This window comes from Aegilops tauschii, chromosome 4 (assembly GCF_002575655.3).
Source record: "Aegilops tauschii subsp. strangulata cultivar AL8/78 chromosome 4, Aet v6.0, whole genome shotgun sequence".
Lineage (NCBI taxonomy): Eukaryota > Viridiplantae > Streptophyta > Magnoliopsida > Poales > Poaceae > Aegilops > Aegilops tauschii.
This window is the reverse complement of record NC_053038.3, coordinates 313,833,366-313,839,365: the sequence shown is the minus strand read 5'-3', so window position 1 is coordinate 313,839,365 and position 6,000 is coordinate 313,833,366.

Sequence of the window (6,000 nt, the reverse complement as noted above, 5' to 3'; positions counted from 1 at the left end):
CTCCACCAGTCGGCTCGGCGTCTTCACCCTCCTCCTCCTCCTCTTCGCCCTCGTCGCCGGAGTCGATCTCCTCCGCCGAGTCTTCACCGTCTGCTGGGTTCAGCCCGAACAACTCCTCCGGTTGGGCGACACCGTTGTCATCTACCTCAGGGGCGAAGACGCTGGTGTCGGTGTAGTCGGCGATCGCCGAAGCCCGCCGGATGATAGCCGGCCGCGCCGGCTCCAGCTCCGTGTCGGCTTGCTGCCACCAGGTAGCCAGCTGATCCAGGCTCAGGCCGGGATACCAGGCCTTGACGAACTCTAGCGCCCGCCTGGCGCCGGACCGAGCCGCCGAGGCCTTCCAGGCTTCGAAGCGGCCGACTGCCACCTCCAGCCAGTCGGCAGTTCGACTGGGGGTGCGAGGAACCACTTGGCCGGGCCAGAGGGCGGCCAATACTTGCGCCCCGGCACGCTGAAGCCGGCGGAGCAGTCGGTGAGCCGGCTGGATGCGGGCCTGGATCGCCAAGAGCTGCTCCTCCAGCGAACGGCCGGCGGTCGGCGAAATCTCGAAGCCAGCCTGCCTTTGCGCTTGGCGGCGGGCCTCGATGATCTGGTTCGCGGCGGTAGAATAGCCAGGGAAATACTCTGTGCAAGAAAGAAGAAGAAAAGAAGAGAAGAACACCAAGTCAGAAAACGAGCCAAAAGCGGCAGACGGCAAGAAAGGACGAAGAAATAGGCGGCTTACCGTCAACCAGATCTTCGATCTGACCATAGCCAGAGATCAGAGTTTGCCATGCTTCAGCCCAGCCAGCCGCCTCCATCTCGTACTCGGCCTGGAGGGCGACTTCGCGGTCCTGCACCGCCTTCAGAGCCGCCTTGTGGCCTTCCTCCTGGTCGGCCAACTTCTGGGCCAGGCGGTCGCGTTCTTGCACCAAGGCGGCGAGCTCGGCATCCTTGGCACGAAGGGCAGTCTGAGACTCTCCCAGCTGTGCCCTCAGACCGGCATTGGCCGCTGCAGAGACGACAGAAAAAGAAAGAACAGTAAGAGGAAGTCATCAAGGAAGATCCGACTCGACTGCTCAGCAGTCGGCCCGAATCTCAGGGACTACACCCAGTGGGTGCGCTGACGCGCCCCCACGTGAGATAAAGAACAAAGCACGTACCCCGGCTCTCAGTAAGGTCGGCGGTCTTCTGGGTCAGCTTCCGAGCCTGGGAGTAGAAGGCGGCCGCACGAAGATTGTGGTAGTCCTGCAAGATAGACAGAAGATCGAAGTAAGAACAAGAATAGCAAAGCCAAATCCACTAAGAAGTTCCAAGCCGCCTGCTCAGCAGCCGACTCGGAACTCGGGGACTACACCCAGTGGGTGCGCTGACGCGCCCCCACGGAAGAAATCAAGACCAAGAAGAAGCAAGATAAGAAGACTAACCCGGATGGCCGCCCGTGTCGCAAAGAACTCGTCGGTGTACTGCTTCAGCGCCGTAGCCTGAGCCTGGAGCCGGGTCCGGATGTCCTGCGCGGCCACGTTCATCACGGCCGTCCCTCCGCCCGGCGTCCACCCCGAGGTAGCGCTGGCCATCTCCACATCCTGGGCCGACGAGCTGGAGCCCGCGGCCGGCTGCGGCTCCGACGCGGCCTTCTGTGGCTCTGACGTAGCCTACCCCGCGCGCCGGCTCGGCGGCATCCGGACCGCCAGCTCTGTCCTCGCGGCCGGCTCACCCCCCGCCGACTGCGCAGGCGGCAGATCAGGTCGGCTGCCTTGAGCCGCCCCAGTCGGCGGGGTCGGCACCGGCGCCCTCTCCAGGATGACGACGTCGTCGTCCCTCTCCAGCCCTGGCTGGTCGCTGCCGGCTCCTTCTGGCGAGGGCTCCGGGGCCCCAGGCGCTGCGACGCGCACTGGAGTGACCAACAAGGCCCCCTCCGCCGTCGCCGCAGCTGCAGCCTCCGCTTGGGCCTTGGCCGCGGCGTCGGCGCGCGCCTTCGCCGCCTCCTCCTCCTGCGCCGCCTGAGCGGCGGCCGCCTCCCGCGCCTCCCGCTCCTCCCGCGCCTCCCCCGCGTTCCGTTCTGTCGCCTCCTGAAGGTCGGCACGGGGGTCCACGCGGCGAGTGGTGCTCCCAGACCCCCTCGGCGACTCGACGACGGAGGCGGCAGCCGCCCGCTCAAGCGACAATGGAGCTCTGGTTGTTTGGAGAAAAAGACAAAGATTCAGGAACCACTAGAGGAAAGAAAGAAAAAAGAGTATACAAAAGAGTTCGAACTTACGCCGACACCGTCTGTGGTTGCTTCACCGCCTTGCGGAAGCGAGCCGCCTTCGCGGCCACCTCCTCTCGCCTGGTCGCCGCCGTCCCGCCCCTGGGCTTCTTCGTCCGACTGCCGAACAAACCCTGGACGGCGCGATGCTTTTGCCCGCTGCCACGAGCAAACGGTGCAGCGGAGGAACCCGCGCCGCGTCCAGAGGCCGGCCGGCGGCGCGGGACGACATCGGCCTCATCGTCGTCCGGCCAGTCGTCGAAGGTGACTCCATGCCCGGAGCCGCCTGCTTCGCCGCTGGCTTGGCCACCACCCGGCTCGGTGTTGTCGTCCATAGCGGCCGCCCCCAAGTCGGGGTCCTCCAGGTCGTGCTGCGTACGGTCGGGGACGAATCGGCGCTCCGCATCCGACCCGCTGGCAGGCCGAAGGAGAGGACTCTGTCGAAGACAAGCCGACTAGTCAGAGTCGGCCAAAGGAACTCGGCGACAAAGCTAAGAGAAAAAGAAGAGACAAGGAGAACATACCGTGGGCGGTGGATTGGCTCGGCTATATGGCTCCTTGCCGAACTGCCACTCTTCAGAGAGTTTGCAGTTCGCGAGGTAGTTCACCATATAGGCAACCTCCGCGTGCGGCATGTCCTCGGTGCACATCCGGCTCGGATCAAGCTGGCCGCTCATCTGACAGATCAGATGAGGGCGGCTTTGGAGCGGAAGTACCCGGCGCGTGACGAAGGCGGCCAGCAGGTCGGGCCCCGTCAAGCCCTCCGACTGGGTCATCGCTCGCACTCGGGCGACGGCTGCGGATCCAGCCGGCGTCAGAGTCACGGCCCGGTAGGACCACTGGGGCCGCCTGCCCTCCGGTGGGCCGGCTACGTAAGCCGGCAGGTTGATGTAGTCGCCCTGCGGGGCGATGCTCCTGACGTAGAAATACAACTTTTGCCATAGCTTCACTGACTGGATCAGTGTGATGATGGGGAAGGGGTTGTCGGCAGCCACCCTCCGCCCCGCGATAAAGGCGCCAGTCTGAGCCGGCACGCCCCGCGAGCTTGTCCCCAGCTTGGACTGGAAGAACTCCCCCAGAGCTCGACGGTGGGGAGGACGCCGAGGTAGCCTTCGCACAGGGTGACGAAGGCAGATAGCAGCACCACCGCGTTCGGGGTGAGGTGGTGCGGCTGGAGCTGGTAGAACTCGAGCCAAGAGCGGAAGAAGGCGCTCACAGGCAGGCCGATTCCGCGCAAGAAATGCGAGCGGAAGACCACCCGCTCGCCCTCCCGCGGCTCCGGCGTAAGCTCCTTCGCCGGTGCGAGACGGACCTCTACCTTGTCCGCGCAGGGCAGCCGCCGCATCTTGCGGAGGAATTCGATGTGATCTTCGTGGACGTTGGAGCCGTCCCAATCCCCGCCATATTGCTCCGTGGCGGGAGGCATGGTGAAAACGAGCGCGGCGGCGGAGGAACGAGTAGTGGAAGAGCGCGGCGGCGAGGTGCTGTTGCAAGAAACGGCAAGAGAAAGAAGATGGTGGAAGGAGGAGGAGCGTGCGAGAGCCTGCCGCTCTCCCTCTCCCCCTACTTATAGCTTCGCGAGGTGAAGCCGGGGAGGCCGGACGTGGGGTGAGACGTGGGATTAACTGCACCCACCCCCCCCATGCCTCACGATTATTACGCCCTAAAGGCGTGCCGAAACTGCCGCAAGGAGACGTGCGGGCGGTTTCGAGCTGCAGAGGATCCGCGCCTGTGCCCGGGCGTGGACGTGGCGGGCCCCCGCCCTGCGGCGACGTCCCATCGCGCGCGTGGGCTGGCAGGCTTTCTGGCCGAGAGAGGCCACGTGGTTCGCAGCCGGCAAGTGGCCGGCCCGCGGCCCGGTGCACGCACGGGCGAGCTCCCGCCCTCCGACTCCGGAGTTTTCGACCAAGGCGGCGCGCCTAACCAAAGTCGGCTCCCAGCTGCCGACTTGTCAAGATAGGAAGCTGACCGAGCTTCTCAACTCCTACCCAACCTCGAAGCCCAATCAGCTTCGGGGACTACTGTCGGAGTAAATGGCCACGGGTAGCCTAACCGACTGCCCCTGGCTCTTCCAAAAAATTATCAGGCCTTTGGGCCTTCAAGCACTCCAAGCATTGGACCACCTTCCCTGGCCGGCTACCTCTGAAGCCGACTCACGGAAGGCGGCCCAGGCTCAGCAACCTCCCCCCCAGGATAACCACGGGGTGGCCGACTCCAGGAAGCCGGCCGTAAAGGATGCCGACTTCCCCGAAGCCGGCCCCGAAGAACGCCAACTCCAAGAAGCCGGCCAAGACTGCAACCACCAAATCTACGCCACATAACGGTGACAAGACGGGTGTGGCCACAGTGCGGCCACTACCCCCGAAGCCCGAGGCAGGCATGGACACAGGACGCCGTACGGGACAGCCATCCCCCGTCCGGCTCGGCACTGTAGCCATGCTAGCCTCGACGTCACCCGCGGCAGACGCCGGTACGGCCCACGGGTGGCGGGCCCCTTCAGCCAGAGAGAGGCACGGAGGCAGCCCGGCCTCCCCCATTCGGCCAAGGGCGTAGCCGGCCCCCAGAAGTCGGCTACCCCCTCCCTCGAAGCATTTGCCACATTAAGGAGACAAGAAGAGGTAAGGCTACAGTGAGAGCCCTCGAGGCGGCCCACTGTAGCCACGCTTACCTCAACGAAGCCCTCGTCATCAGGGGCGAGGCTACAGTAAGCAGCCGCCGACAAGATCCTAAGCGGTGGGGCCAGCCTGTCGACCAAGAGGCCAGCAGCCGGCGAGACCCACTAGTCGGCGGGCCCCAACAGCCAGCGGAGAAGCCGGTGAGCGTCGACACTTACGGCTGGGACCAGTGCCCAGCCGGATTACAATTGTACCCCCAGGGGGTAGGCCTATATAAACCCCCCGGGGCACCCATGCAAAGGGTTGGCTTCGGAGCATAGCACACACACCATAGAGAGAGAGAGAGAAGCAAGAGCTAGCCTTGTTCTTCTTCTCCCTTGAACCCAATAGCTCTAGGAGCGATTGTAGCTACTTTTCCTGATCTAGTGATCATGCGGAGACCCCGCAGAGCAGGACTAGGGGTGTTATCTCCTCGGAGAGCCCCGAACCTGGGTAAGATCCGCCGGCGTGCATGTCTTCGCCTCATCCCATTTCCAGGCACCGGCGACGTCTTATTGGCACCCACAATGATAAGCCACCCATTGGCATATGTCGCACCTACCACCCGATAGTCAGTCGAAGTCGGAGTCGGCATCCTGCCACTCGACTCCCTCGTCGTCGCTGTCACTGTCCTCCTCGTCACTCCCGCTCGAGGAGGAATCTTCATCGTCGGAGGAGCTCTCCACGCAGCACTTCAGGCGAGTTCCAAGATCTCCGAACACCTTGACGGAGAGCAGGCCGCCCTCCATTAACTTGAAGTAGAGGACAAGCCCCGCCGTCAAGCTGTGGATGCGGGCGAACGTCTTCCATCCACGATGGAGGTACATGACCTGAGGGGCGGGGAAGTCGACCCCCGTACCGCCATTCCCGCAGCCCCTCATGTGCAACCTGAGGGTCTGGGGTGGGTCACGCTCCATCTCTCGAGCAAACGGGGTAGGGAGACGAAGACGACGACGCGGTGGCCGGCGCAGCCTGATGAAGAACTCACATGGCTGTTCCCCGACATGGCCCTCCACCGGGAGGGGCGCCGCTGGCGGAGGCAGGACCGGTGCGTCGCCCCGTCCACCTCTTCCCCGAGCGCCACGACGACCTCAGCCTCGCCCCCTTCCCCTTCCCCTC